The sequence below is a fragment of the Geotrypetes seraphini genome, chromosome 2, assembly GCF_902459505.1.
Source record: "Geotrypetes seraphini chromosome 2, aGeoSer1.1, whole genome shotgun sequence".
NCBI classification, from domain to species: Eukaryota; Metazoa; Chordata; class Amphibia; order Gymnophiona; family Dermophiidae; genus Geotrypetes; species Geotrypetes seraphini.
The window spans coordinates 489,665,324-489,680,922 of NC_047085.1; the positions used below are offsets into that span (position 1 = coordinate 489,665,324).

The following is a 15,599-nucleotide window of genomic DNA, read 5'->3' on the forward strand; positions in this document are numbered from 1 at the left end:
GAATGCAAATAAATCTCATGAATATTCATTACAACTGTGCTGAAAACAATCCCTATTTGGAGACAGCACTGAAAATTCCCAGTCCAGACAAGAAAACCTACATTTTCCAAAGTCTGAGAATATAATCACATACAGGACCAAATTCTATATAACAGTGCTTACGAAAATCAGCGCTGAAAAATAATAGCACTTAGCCCTCTTCTATTAATAGCGCTCAAAGGGGTCCTTTTACGAAGGAGCGCTAGCCGATTTATCGCGCGCTAAATGCTAAAGCGTGCATTATATTCTATGGACGCATTAGCATTCAGCCTGCCTTAGTAAAATAGGGGGATAGTTAGACGCCCTTTATAGAATGGCGCATACACTGGGATCCATGATTAAGTTTAGACGTGACCATTAAACCATCTAAAAGGTGGTGTAAAACCTCATGCCTAAATTAGGAGTGGATCCCCCTTATTCTAACACCATACGTGTAAATTACAGGAAGTCATCCAGTCCCTTTTTGAACCCCAGAATTGTACTCTGTCTTATCACCTCTCCGGGAAGCGCGTTCCAGGTGTCTACCACCCGCTGAGTGAAGAAGAACTTCCTTGCATACCTATCATGCCCAAATTACATGACAAAACAATTACAGACAGTTCAGAACACAGCCCTCAGAATCATCTACTCACTAGGCAAATATGACCACATCACCAAAGCATACTTAGACTCACACTGGCTACCAATAAAAGCAAGATCCCAGTTCAAATTCTACTGTCTACTATACAAAGTAATACATGGAACAGCACCCAGCTACCTAAACAACAGACTACACCGTAACCTCTCACACAGATTAAGGAGAACCCAGAGCCTATTCACTCACCCCCCTCTCAAAGGAACACGACGAAAGAAACTATATGACAGCCTTTTAGCAACACAGGCAGCAAAGATCGATACTACCATCACCAATCTACTGACCAAATCAATAGACATTAAAGCATTCCGAAAAGAAATCAAAACTCATCTCTTCAAAAAACACTTCCCAACATCATAACCTCACAAAAGTATTAGAAAATGCTCTCATGACTACCCAAACACCACCACCAGCAACACCCGAATCCGGACAGTATTATCTCTACTCGTCTAAACAACAGAATCCGGACAATATTATCTCTATTCGTCTAAACAACCTATCACTATCTACTATCTACTACCAATTTATCCTGGAAAAGTCCAGAACAACAATTGTAACTTAACGCATTCTTGATTATATGTACTGCAATGCTACTGGAAATGTCCAGTCTTCTAACTTGTAATCCGCTTAGAACCGCAAGGCACAAGCGGAATAGAAATCACTAATGTAATGTAATGTTATGAATCTGTCTCCTCTCAGTTTTTCTGAATGACCTCTTGTTTTAGTTGTCCCTGCTAGTCTAAAGAATCTGCCCCTCTCCACCTTCTCTATGCCTTTCATGATTTTATAAGTCTGTATCATGGCCATGTGTGTAAAACCGAAGTAAAACTATAAGCTTGGAATGGGAGCTGTAAATTTTTTTTATTTTGCCTTGCCAAAGAAAAAAAAAAAAAAGTTTAGCGTTTCTTTTTATTTCAGTAACAGGTTAAAAATCATATTTGCTGGCTAGTGGGTTTACCTCTTTCCTAACATTATTTGCAATCATACTTGGTAACCCTTAGGAAAACAAATGCTCTAGTTTCAGTGCATTGAAGCAGATCCTGGCATCAGATTAAAGAGTCTGGACTAAAGTAAGAATATTATACATATCATACCATAACCAAGCTGTGGTTAAACCGCTGACCGTCAAAGGGAAGAGATCCAGAATGTGTGCTTAAAAATTCTAATTAAAGCAAGAAGTAGCTGCAAATATAACCCAAAGTTAATCAATTTGAAATTTTTATATTCCGTGAGATCATCATATGACATTTTAATTAGAACATCATCACTTATGCTTTTCATTAATGCAAATGCTAAAAAGCTTCATTAAAAAAAACTATAGAAAACTGTCTTAAATGACTTATAAGGTGTTCCGTGAAATCTGAATATTTATTTCCAATGATAAATGGGATTAAATTGGGACCTTGTGTTTTAAAATTCAGAGATGTGGTTTGAGGGGTTCTGGTGATGTGGGCCGTGTGTTTCTGTTCTGTGCCATTCCAGAGATTAAAGAAAGTATACTGGGACTGCAGAACTTGAACACAGGCCAACCCTTGGACAATAACCCAGTGACAATAATTGTTTTGCCAGCTGTGCAAAAGTTGGCTGTGATCTTGATAAGTTTAATTTGTTGAATCAGGGCCCACTCTTGTGCAAAGCCGCCAGATTACTGCAGCAATACCCTACTCCAGTGATTCCCTAAACCCCAGCCAGTCAGGTTTTCAGGATATCCACAATGAGCGGGGAAGGGGAATTTATCAATGGGCTAGATTCACTAAGCCAGGGGTGTCCAATGTCGGTCCTCGAGGGCCGCAATCGTCGGGTTTTCAGGATTTCCCCAATGAATATGCATGAGATCTATTTGCATGCACTGCTTTCAATGCATGTTCATTGGGGAAATCCTGAAAACCCGACTGGATTGCGGCCCTCGAGGACCGACATTGGACACCCCGATTGTATGCCGATCAGTTTGCGACCCGATTTCTCTCCGGCCCGATTCACTAACCTATGTAGCGATCCCATCCTGATCCATGCATGCAAATGAGAATCGGCATGCAAAGCAGGAAGGACGCGATTCAATACACTTTTTTCTCCACACCGACTGGCTGGCCGATCAAGAACAAGCGACTGATGAGGACCAGTCGCTTGTGTAAAAAAATGCTTTGCCTCAGTCTTGGGGGGCGGTGGGCTGGTCGGGAGTAGGACCCTCCCAACAAGTCAATTTTTTGGCAGGAGAGGGTTTTAATTTTTTTAAAATCGGGCTGATATTTTGCATGTGTAAAACATGCAAAATATCTGCCCGATTTAAAAAAAATTTAAGTCAGCAGAAGCCCTGACAGCAGTGACAGGAAGCTGCTTTTCCTGTCACTACTTTCAAGGCTCTAGCGATCCGTGCAGTCATTTGGGGGCGTGCCTCCAATCGCCCCCATTTGCATGCAGATGGTTGGCGAATCGGTCGGCCTGTGCCTGCCTCCAATTGCACACGGATTGGACACGGATCGGAGGGTTAATGAATCTAGCCCAATGTGTTCTAATGTTAAGATGGGTTATTTTCCCACAAACGTGCTATTTTAGCATAGGGGCCCATTTTATGCAATGAGGCTTTGTGCTAATATAACATGCACATTAATAAACTCCCTCCCTCAATACGCATGAGATCAATTTGCATTCCAAGGAGGCAGTATACACAAATCGCTCATGAATATTCATTGTGGATATCCTGAAAACATGACTGGCTGGGGTTCCCCCAGGAAAGGTTTGGAAATCACTCTTACTGAAGAAATTTATTTCTAAATCAGTAGAGAACCCTTTTTACTAGAGCTTATGCATGCTAAATGCATCTGTGACCTGTGGGTCACGTGGCACTTAGCTAGGGTTACCATTTTCTGGACTCATGGTCACACCCCCCAGGACCGCCCAGTTCCATCCCCAGACCCGCCCCCAGACAGCAGCACGTGCGCAGACGTGATACAATGATGTCACGTGTTGTGTCTGCGCATGCATGGAAGCCCTTTCCCGACGCAAATTTACTTCTTTATTTCCACTTGTATTTCTTTTTTTCTTTTATTATAAAATTCAAAACAAACAACAAAGATTACCATACCTTGTACAGTTTTAGTTCTATGGAAGCCTCAAACATCTCTGAACAAAAAAGATGGAGTCGGTCCAGAGGAAGGCTACAAAAATGGTGTGTGGTCTTCATCATAAGGCGTATGGGGACAGACTTCAAGATTTAAATATGTATGGACATTAGCTGCTGAAAATATATGCAAACTATATAACGTGTAGAAATATTGACATAGAACTTACTCACTCAGATGTTAAAAAATATATCAAAAACTATATACAGTATAAGGAACCGGATAGTGTTTTTTGCTAACACAGCACCCGAGAAGTATGCAGTAAGCAAAACCAAAGGACCTACCAGCTAGAAAAGTTAATTAAAAAAATAAATATTGTAGAGAAAACTAGCTGTCTTACAGTGTGAACAAAAAACCTAAAAATGTGGGTAACTTCAGTGAAATATAACAAGAATTGAGGTTGCAAATAAGCCACAGAGAAAGTCTTACGAAGTTGCAAAAAACATACATAAATTTCCTGTCCATATGGATTATAGGGTGTTAAGAACTCACTCTGCTATGCGCAATTAAAAAAACCCCAACATACATATATTTAAACAACTGCATAAGAGTGCTGTGCATAATTAAAAACCCAAGGGCACCGAGTGCTTGAGACAATAATCTAATGGGATAGTATGGAAACCAGAGCTGTGAAAATCTATAAAAAAGAAGGTCGGAGCTGCGTATTTAAAATACAGTCAACGCTATGGGCTCCTTTTACTAAGCTGCGATAGCGTTTTTAGCGCACGCAGAAAATTACCGTGCGCTACGCTGCTAGAACTAACACCAGCTCAATGCTGGCGTTAGCGTCTAGCACGCACGGCAATTTTGCGCATGCGCTAAAACCACTATCGCAGCTTTGGACTCCTTTTATCGAGCCGCGCTAGCGGAGTTAACGCGTGCGACTTTTCATCACGCGTTAACCCCCACGCTGGCCTAAAAACTACTGCCTGCTCAAGGGAGGCGTTAGTGGCTAGCGCGGCCAGCGGTTTAGTGCGTGGTATACGCATGTTTAACTGCTAGAGCAGCTTGATAAAAGGAGCCCTTCGTAAAAGGAGCCCTATATGTATTTAACCAGCTGTGTAAAAAAGCTGTGCATAATTAAAATACCAGAGACGCCGATTGCTTTGCCGGCTGTAAAAAGTGCAGTTAAAGAAAACGAGAAAACATGTTATTTTTGTTTTACTTTGCTTTCTCTTATTATTTTTAGCCTACTTTTATTCTATTTTTACTATTTTATGTCATTTTTTTCTTCTGGTTTTTTGATTTGGTCTGGCTCATTTTCTTTTGGGGGGGGTTTGTTCCTGCTGTTCAGCCTGGTAGCCATCTGGCTGCTAACTCCAATGGTTGAGTCGGCCCTTCTGCCTACCCCGCTGTTGTTCTGAGATGGCAGCCCATCCCCCGGCTCTTCTTTGCCGGCCTCCTCTGCCACTTCATGTGTGCTAGCTAATTTGATTTTAAAAAATAAAAACCTTTTTGCTAAAATTCTCAAGTGGAAGGGGGCTACACTTTTTGGGTTGATTGGAAAATTCATGTCATGTGTTATTTGTTTTTGATGCACTTTATTACAACCCAGTCTACATAATAATGAGATGCAAAGCATGAATAATATGGCTTATGTTTAACTTTATAAGCTATGTTATTCCTGGGACAATAATGGCAGCTTTGAGTTGGCATTATTTTTAACTCCCCGATCAACTGGAAAACGAATGTGCAGCTTGATGCTTCCGGAAACCGTCATAAAGGGACCAGTATCGTTCCTCTGACTGTGCCACCCTAAATCCCCATAGAAACATTTCCCACAGTCAAAAAATCATCTCACCCTTTCCCCAGACCCAACGATATAAAACCCTAGAATGCAGCCCCTCAAAACAGACCCTCCACCCCAAAACAGACTTCCTACCCCCATCTCCTGTCCCTTGGGACCTAATGGGGCTATCCCTGATATCTAACAAAGGAGAGGGTGCAGGTGCAATCCCTAATCACTTCTGTTCCTTAGTTGTGGGCATCAAAATGGTATCAGTCAACCCTTAGCAGTAATTTTGCATACTACTGCTAGGGTGAAGCTGTTTCTATTTTTATTTTTTTTTTTAGGGGGGGAAGGGAATAAGGGATCTTTTTTGAGAATCAGAATCAGGGTGGGGAACTTGTATCAGCAGGCATATTCTGTCTGGTGAGGAGGAGATTAAATAAATACTATAGATGGCTGTGACAAGGCATGGGGTAAAATCAGGAGGGAGTAGAAGGCAGTCATTGGGATACTGCCAGACCTTTTAAATGATGGGGCCTCATAGCTGCATCCGTACAGGCGGGAATGTGTGTTGTTGCCATCAGTTTCCTAACCTGTAGTACTGAGATATCGCATATCGATGACTCCTACAGTGAGTATAGCTGTGTTATTTTCCTGCATTTGTAACTCCCTCCCTCCCCTCCCCCAATAATTGGATATTATTCTTTAAAGATTACATTCGCGTAACAAATTCGCTGTCCTATTACAATTCGATCTTTCTGCTGCTTTCGATGTCGTCCACCACGACATACTACTTTACCAACTTTCCGAGATAGGAATTGACTCCACCGTCCTAAAGTAGTTCTCAAACTTCTTACACTCGCTACTACACCGTCAACACAAATGGCACCATGTCCACTCCTTGGACACCATCTTGCAGTGTCCCTCAGGGATCACCCCTATCCCCTTTAACATCTATATGTCCTCCCTGAAACTCCTTCAATTATCCCCCCTTGAAACAATCTACACATACACGGATGACATCCTTGTCCTCTTCGAGACAGACCAGAACCTCACCAACCTCCACGAGAACATTACAGCTTGCATAATGAGACTCCGCTCCTGGTCCCTCTCGGTACAGATGAAACTAAATGAATCAAAAACAAAATTACTCTGGCTCGGCCCAAAATTAGAACACCTGCCCACCCTCTTCGCCGATGACGCCAAACTAAGTAATGTAGTGGGCAAATGCACAACGGACGAAGATTCAATGCCCGACAACATGATGCATGACCTGCTCCTACTGGAGCGCTGGTCTAGGAACTGGCAACTCAGCTTCAATGCCAAAAAATGCAAAGTTATGCACCTGGGCAGCCATAATCCATGCAAGACTTATTCCCTTAATGGCGAGATCCTAACAAGAACGGTAGCAGAAAGCACAGTTACTTACCGTAACAGGTGTTATCCAGGGACAGCAGGCAGATATTCTTGACTGATGGGTGACGGCACCGACGGAGCCCCGGTACGGACAATTTTAGAGTGATTGCACTCTAAGAACTTTAGAAAGTTCTAGCTAGGCCGCACCGCGCGTGCGCGAGTGCCTTCCCGCCCGACAGAGGCGCGCGGTCCCCAGTTAGGATAAGCCAGCTAAGAAGCCAACCCGGGGAGGAGGGAGGGACGCAAGAATATCTGCCTGCTGTCCCTGGATAACACCTGTTACGGTAAGTAACTGTGCTTTATCCCAGGACAAGCAGGCAGCATATTCTTGACTGATGGGTGACCTCCAAGCTAACAAAAAAGAGGGATGGAGGGAAGGTTGGCCATTATGAAAATAAATTTTGTAAAACAGATTGGCCGAAGTGTCCATCCCGTCTGGAGAATGCATCCAGACAATAATGAGATGTAAAAGTATGAACTGAGGACCAAGTAGCAGCCTTGCAGATTTCCTCAATAGGAGTGGAACGGAGGAAAGCTACAGACGCTGCCATAGCTCTAATTTTGTGGCCCGTGACAAAACCTTCCAGTGTCAGACCGGACTGAGCATAACAAAAAGAAACGCAAGCAGCAAGCCAATTGGACAGAGTGCGTTTAGATACAGGATGACCCAACTTGTTAGGATCAAATGACAAAAACAGTTGAGGAGATGATCTGTGAGGTTTGGTGCGATCAAGATAGTAAGCCAGAGCACGTTTACAATCCAAGGTATGCAAAGCCTGTTCACCTGGATGAGAATGAGGCTTTGGGAAAAAAACAGGTAGAACGATGGATTGGTTAAGATGAAATTCAGACACAACCTTAGGAAGGAACTTGGGATGTGTGCGGAGGACGACCTTATCATGGTGAAAAACAGTGAAAGGTGGATCCGCCACCAGTGCATGGAGCTCACTGACCCTCCTGGCAGAAGTGAGAGCTATTAAAAAGACCACTTTCCAAGTTAGAAATTTAAAATGCGTTGAGGCCAACGGCTCGAAAGGAAGCTTCATCAACGCAGAAAGAACCACATTCAGATCCCATAGAACAGGAGGGGCTTTAAGAGGTGGTTTCACATTGAAAAGGCCCTTCATGAACCTTGAAACTAAGGGATGAGCTGAGAGGGGTTTTCCATGAATCGGCTCATGAAAAGCTGCAATGGCACTAAGGTGGACCCTTATCGAAGAGGATTTAAGACCAGAGTCAGATAAGGACAATAAATAGTCCAACACCAGTCCCACTGCTGTAGATATGGGATTATGGTGATGTAACAGGCACCAGGAAGAAAACCGAGACCACTTTTGTTGGTAACATTGAAGAGTAGACGGTTTCCTGGAGGCATCAATAATAGAACGGACAGGCTGAGAAAGGAGAGCATGAGCTGGAGTCAGCCCGAGAGATACCAAGCTGTCAGGTGCAGAGACTGTAAGTTGGGATGAAGCAGTGTTTGCTGATGCTGTGTAAGCAGTGAAGGAAACAGAGGAAGAGGTATGGGTTCCCTGGAACTGAGTTGAAGTAGAAGGGAAAACCAATGCTGTCTGGGCCACCGTGGAGCGATGAGAATCATGGTGGCTTGTTCCCTCTTGAGCTTGAATAAGGTGCGCAGCATGAGCGGAAGAGGAGGGAATGCATAAAGCAGGGGTGTCAAAGTCCCTCCTCGAGGGCCGGAATCCAGTCGGGTTTTCAGGATTTCCCCAATGAATCTGCATGAGATCTATTTGCATGCACTGCTTTCAATGCATATTCATTGGGGAAATCCTGAAAACCCGACTGGATTCCGGCCCTCGAGGACCGACTTCAACACCTGTGGCATAAAGGAAGAGATTGGTCCAATCTAGGAGAAATGCATCGGGTTCCAGACGGTGAGGAGAGTAAAGTCTGGAGCAAAACAGGGGCAGTTGATGGTTGTGGGGAGCTGCAAAAAGATCCACTTGAGGAGTGCCCCATTGAGAGAAAATGAACTGGAGAGTCGAGGGATCGAGAGTCCATTCGTGAGGTTGAAGGATTCTGCTGAGATTGTCTGCTAAGCAATTCTGTTCCCCCTGGATGTAGACTGCCTTCAGGAATAGGTGACGAGCAGTCGCCCAGGTCCAAATCCTTTGAGCTTCCTGACATAAGGGACGGGATCCTGTCCCTCCCTGTTTGTTGATGTAGTACATTGCAACTTGGTTGTCTGTGCAAATGAGAAGAACTTGAGGAAAAAGGAGATGTTGGAAAGCTTTGAGGGCGTAAAACATCGCTCTGAGTTCCAGGAAATTGATGTGGTGTTTCTTTTCCTGGGTGGTCCAAAATCCCTGAGTTTGGAACTCGTTCAAGTGAGCTCCCCATGCATAGGGGGAGGAATCCGTGGTGATGACCAGTTGATGAGGAGGTAAATGGAACAGTAGACCTCTGGATAGATTTGATGATTTCAACCACCAAAGAAGCGACTGTCGAAGAGACGAGGTCACAGATATGTGTCGTGAACAAGGATCCGTCGCTTGTGACCACTGAGTCGCTAGGGTCCATTGAGGAGTACGCAGGTGGAGACGTGCGAAGGGAGTGACATGTACTGTGGAGGCCATGTGTCCCAAGAGCACCATCATGTGATTCGCAGAGATGGAAGGTTGCTGGAACACCTGCTGACAGAGATGAAGGATGGTGTGAAGGCGGTTTGGAGGAAGAAAAGCCCTCATCTGAACAGTATCCAGAATGGCTCCAATGAATTGAAGTCGCTGAGATGGAATGAGGTGCGACTTGGGTAGATTGATTTCGAACCCCAACAGTCGAAGGAAGTAAATGGTCTGATCGGTGGCTTTGTGAACGGACTGAGGAGAAGGAGCCTTGATGAGCCAGTCGTCCAGGTAAGGGAAGACTTGAAAGTTGTGGGAGCGGAGATAAGCTGCGACCACAATCAGACATTTGGTGAATACCCTGGGCGAGGAGGCTAGGCCGAAGGGTAGCACCTTGTATTGGTAATGATGTTGATTGACAAGAAAGCGAAGATATTGTCTGGACATCAGATGAATTGGAATGTGAGTATACGCCTCCTTGAGATCGAGGGAACATAGCCAGTCTTCCTGAGAAAGAAGAGGGTATAGGGTGGCAAGAGATAACATCTTGAACTTCTCCTTGACCAGACATTTGTTGAGATCCCTGAGATCTAATATTGGTCTGAGATCTCCGGTCTTTTTGGGTACAAGAAAGTACCGGGAATAAAATCCCAGGCCTTGCTGGTCCAGAGGAACTGGTTCGATGGCATTGAGAAGAAGGAGGGATTGAACCTCCTGAGCGAGGAGGAGGGACTGAGCCTTGTTGGAAGCAGACTCTTTTGGCAGACTTACAGGTGGAGGAGTCTGAAAATTTAGGGAGTAGCCGTGGGCGATGATAGCAAGTACCCACTGGTCGGAGGTGATTGCTTCCCAGCGAGATAGAAAAATTTTTAGTCGACCTCCTATGGGCTGAGGTAGAGGACATGAGGGAGGAAGACTGGCAATGTCCTGGAGAAAGGAGTCAAAAGGGCTGCGTCGACTTAGGTTGAGTAGCCGGTTTGACAGTGGGCTGCTGTTGTTGACGAGCCTGTTGCTGCTGCTGACGCTGTCTGCGAGGTTGAGGAGGATGAGGCTGAGCCGGTCGAGCAGAAAACCTCCTTTGATATGAAGATTGTTGCCTGAATGGACGAGGAGGAGGAGGTTTCTTCTTGTTTTTCAACAAGGTGTCCCACCTAGTTTCATGGGCGGAGAGCTTTTGTGTGGTGGTATCCATGGACTCCCCAAACAGCTCATCCCCTAGGCAAGGCGCATTGGCAAGCCGGTCCTGATGGTTTACGTCCAGTTCTGAGGCCCGCAGCCATGCTAATCTTCTCATTGCTACAGAGATAGCAGTAGCACGAGACGTCAGTTCAAAAGTATCATAAATAGAACGGACCATAAACTTCCTGAGTTGCAAAAGACTAGAGGTACATTGCTGAAAAGCAGGAAGTTTACGGTCCGGAATATACTTTTGAAAAGAGGTTACCTGTTGAACGAGATGCTTCAGGTAAAATGAAAAGTGGAATGCGTAATTACCTGAGCGGTTGGCCAGCATGGCATTTTGGTAAAGACGCTTTCCAAATTTGTCCATGGCCTTTCCTTCCCTGCCAGGAGGGACAGAGGCATACATACTGGCTCCTGCAGATTTCTTTAGGGTTGACTCTACCAACAGAGATTCATGGGGAAGTTGGTGTTTGTCAAATCCAGGTATTGGAATCACTTTATACAGAGATTCCAATTTTCTTGGGGCTCCTGGGATTGTCAAAGGAGTTTCAAGATTTTTATAAAAAGTTTCCCTCAAGATGTCATGGAGGGGTAACTTTAAAAACTCTTTAGGAGGTTGGTCAAAATCCAAGGCATCCAAAAATGCCTTGGATTTTTTAGAGTCAGACTCTAAAGGAATAGACAGAGTGTCTGACATCTCCTTTAAAAATTTAGTGAAGGAGTAGTGCTCTGGCTTAGCAGTAGTATCCTGCACCGATGGTTCCTCCTCATCAGATGTGTAATCCTCCTCGGTACCGAGGGGATCATCTGAATCGTCCCACAAGTCAGGGTCCCGTACCGATTGTAAATGGCCCTGGGAAAGTGGAGTCGATGTTTCAGTATGTTTAGTCTTGCGTACCGATTTACCAGACCGAGTGGATACGGTACCTGGAGAATGTAGAACGGTACGAGGTTCAGAGAACAGTACCGGCTCCGACACCGCAGGAGTAGCACGCCGTGTTGGTTCTACTGACAGAACAGGCATGGACAAAGATTTTTGCGGTGCCGAAACAGTCGATGACAATAAAAGAGGCTGTTCGACAGACGGCACCGACGGCTCAGTCGGTACCGACACTGGAAGGTTCGGAGACAATAGAGCCGGGAGCAACTGTTGGAGTTGCTGCTTAAGCTGGACCTGGAGGATAGAGGCAATGCGCTCATCCAACGTTGGTCCCGATGGCACCGGTACCGGTTTTTTCTTGCTCGGTACCTTCGGTGCCGCTCGACGCTCGGGAGAAGTCGATGCCGATGACGAGGCAGAGACTTCAATGGGAGCGGAGCGTTTACGGGGCCGGCGCTCAGTCTGCAGGACTTGGCTCACTGCATGCTCGACTGGCGGGCCTAGAACAGTAGGGGAAGGCTTCTTAGCCGGCTTACCTACAGGAGTCGACACCGACGATGGATCTGGCGGTGCCGAGGTAGTCGGAGTCGATTTGGAGGAAGTCGTCGAAGTCGATACCGGTGCAACTTCCATAGCGGTACCGAAAAGGATCCGCTGCTGAATTTGTCGATTTTTTAAAGTTCTTTTTTGTAAAGAACTACAGCGGGTGCAGGTTTCAGCCCTATGGTCCGGACCCAGACACTGGAGGCACCACTTGTGTGGGTCGGAGAGGGAGATAGGACGTGCACACCGCTGACACTTTTTGAAACCCGGTGACGGGGGCATGAAGGGAAATACTGCTGTAGCAAAATCGAAGCCCGAGGCTTCGATGGTGCCAACAGGCCCCGCCGGGTCAGATTCGACAAAAAAAAAATGAAAAATAAAAAGATTTTTTTTTTTTTTTACACAAAAGGTAAATAAGAAAGAAGAAATAAAATATGAAGAAAAAAATACGCGCGAGCGGGAAGGCAAGTGAAATAGAAAAAAACTTCCAACAGCCGTTGGAAACACGCGTCTTCTTAGCTCCGCGGAATTAAGAAAACTGGGGACCGCGCGCCTCTGTCGGACGGGAAGGCACTCGCGCACGCGCGGTGCGGCCTAGCTAGAACTTTCTAAAGTTCTTAGAGTGCAATCACTCTAAAATTGTCCGTACCGGGGCTCCGTCGGTGCCGTCACCCATCAGTCAAGAATATGCTGCCTGCTTGTCCTGGGATAACGAGACTTAGGGGTGATCGTTAGTGAGGACATGAAGGCTGCCAATCAAGTGGAGCAAGCTTCATCCAAGGTAAGACAAATCATAGGTTGCATACGCAGAGGTTTCGTCAGCCATCAGCCGGAAGTCATTATGCCATTGTATAGATCCATGGTAAGGCCCCACCTGGAATACTGTGTGCAATTTTGGAGGCCGCATTATCGCAAGGATGTGCTGAGACTGGAGTCGGTTCAGAGAATGGCCACCCGGATGGTCTCGGGACTCAAGGATCTCCCGTACGAAGAACGGCTAGACAAATTACAGCTATAATCGCTCAAGGAGCGCAGAGAGAGAGGGGACATGATCGAGACGTTCAAGTATCTCACGGGCCGCATCGAGGCGGAGGAAGATATCTTTTTTCAAGGGTCCCACGGCAACAAGAGGGTATCCGTGGAAAATCAGGGGCGGGAAACTATGAGGTGACACCAGGAAATTCTTTTTCACTGAAAGGGTGGTTGATTGCTGGAATAGTCTTCCACTGCAGGTGATTGAGGCCAGCAGCGTGCCTGATTTTAAGGTCAAATGGGATCAACACATGGGATCTATTCACAGGGCAAAGGTAGGGGAGGGTCATTAGGGTGGGCAGACTAGATGGGCCGTGGCCCTTATCTGCCATCTATTTCTATGTTTCTATGTTACCCTCAGGCGATGCACTGCAGCTTGAATTCTCATGCAAGGTCCTTGGCATCATTATCGATTCTTCTCTCTCCCTCAATGATCACCTCAACTCCTTGGCAAAATCATGCTTTTTCAGCCTCCACATGCTGAGAAAAGTAAGATCCTACTTCCGCCAACAACATTTTGCCGTCCTTGTCCAATCCATCATCCTCTTCAAACTAGATTACTGCAATGCCATCTACTTAAGCCTATCAAAAAAAAGTCTTCAAAAATGGTTTAACTACAGCCTCAACGAAATGATATTATAGTTATTTTTCTTATATACTTTAGTTTTTAATTAGTTCTTCCTTCTCCTATGTTTTCTGTTATGTACTCTAGTCTTAATTATATGTGAACCGAGAGATGACCGGGAGATGACCCAGTATATAAACCAAAGATTAGATTAAATTAGATGTCACTATGGGGTTCTTTTACTAAGTGGCAGTAAGTACTAACGCAGTCTTGGGGCCAAGGAGCTGTCCCGTGAGAGTGTGGTGCAGTGGTTAAAGCCATAGTCTCAGCCCCCTGATGTTGTGGGTTCAAACCCCTATTACTCCTTGTGACCCTGCATAAGTCACTCAATCCCCCCCATTGCCCGAGGTAAGACTGACTCCATGCTACCCACAATTGGCATCAGCCTTGCTCACCTTGTTTGGTCTTTTTTTTCCACATGTGACCGATTCTGTCTTAGCTCCTTTGGAAAAAGAACTACTAGCTATCCTGTGAGTTGCTTCAAATAATATTGGGACTCCTGATGCAGGCTATTCCACATCAAGACCTGAATGCCGTTTGTTTGAATAAAGAATTGTTTTATAAATTTGTTTATTGCAGTGTGCTGTTTGCACATTGGTCTCCGTTTGGTATTTTTTGCACATATCTGGAGATCGTTTTTTCTTCTGAAGTTACTTAACCCTCTATTGTGTCATACAGAAAACACAGTAAGCCCTTCAGGAACAGGGGAAAACCTATCATGCTTGAATATAACTTGCTTTGCGCCACTGAAAAAAAGGCCTGAGCCTAATCTTCATAAAGCCAAAAAGGTTGTGTGCAGTATCATACATGATCATCAAACTACTGCTTGAATGCTCACACCTGCTACTGCAAGGGCCTTCCCCATAGGAATAAGCCCACAGATTAATCTAGGTCAAGGCTGAGCTGCCAGGTACTGCCACACAGGAGCCATTACCACAACCATAAGACCACCGACCACCCTAATACCTCCCTGCATTGGAAAACCCACAACGAAACCTAAGGCAGATCTACATTTCAAAAAAACAAACAAGAAACAAACACCCCCCCCAACACACACAAGTCAGGCAAAGTTTAGTAGTAAATCAAAGAAGTCACCTTGATATGCCCATAGCCATAAGGTGCATCACTGGCATCTTGAAAAGAAAACCAAATCATTTTCTTTTGGCGATTATGAATTAAATGTATTATCTAATCATAACCTGTGCTAATGTCAAATATGAGATATGACTACTCTCTTAGGCTTCAGTGGCTGGCCAGCATCATGATTGTAGCAGTTTTCCAGGTCTTGACGCATCTGACCTGGAAAATTGCTACAATCATGAGATATGACCTCTACAATAGATCAGGGCTACTCAGCTCCAGTCCTCAAGGTGCACAGGCAGGCAAGGTTTTCAGGATATCCATTAAAAAAAAAAAAAAAAAAGAATGAGCGAGGCAATGCATGTAAATCTCGCATACGCATATTCATTGTGGATATCCTGCCTGTGGACCTGAACTGAGTAGCTCTGCACTAAACTTTATAATTTCCCTGCCCACCAATGCAGAACCCTTTTTATAAGGCCCAGGTCTGTTTTACCTTTTTCTTCCATTCCCTTTTATATTAATAAATAGAAACAAAACGATACAGGAGCGGTTTACTCTGCATCATATGCCTGACTGCCTACGTGTGTATCTGGGATCCATCTCCTTGAGCTGCAGTTGCATAATGTTACACTTGCATGCTGCTTTCCTGAACAGTGTGATTATTATAGATTTGAGTGGCTAGGAAGTATTAGAATTATGTAGATCACTAAAGATCTTAAAGGTTTCTCAGTG

The 15,599-nt window shown here is 44.9% G+C and overlaps 1 non-coding gene across 1 annotated transcript; it reads right to left on the reverse strand.

Moving 5' to 3' along the window:
- Positions 1-14,571: 14,571 nt before the first annotated feature.
- On the reverse strand, positions 14,572-14,727 carry LOC117356161. The gene has a single exon (XR_004538591.1).
- Positions 14,728-15,599: the final 872 nt, after the last annotated feature.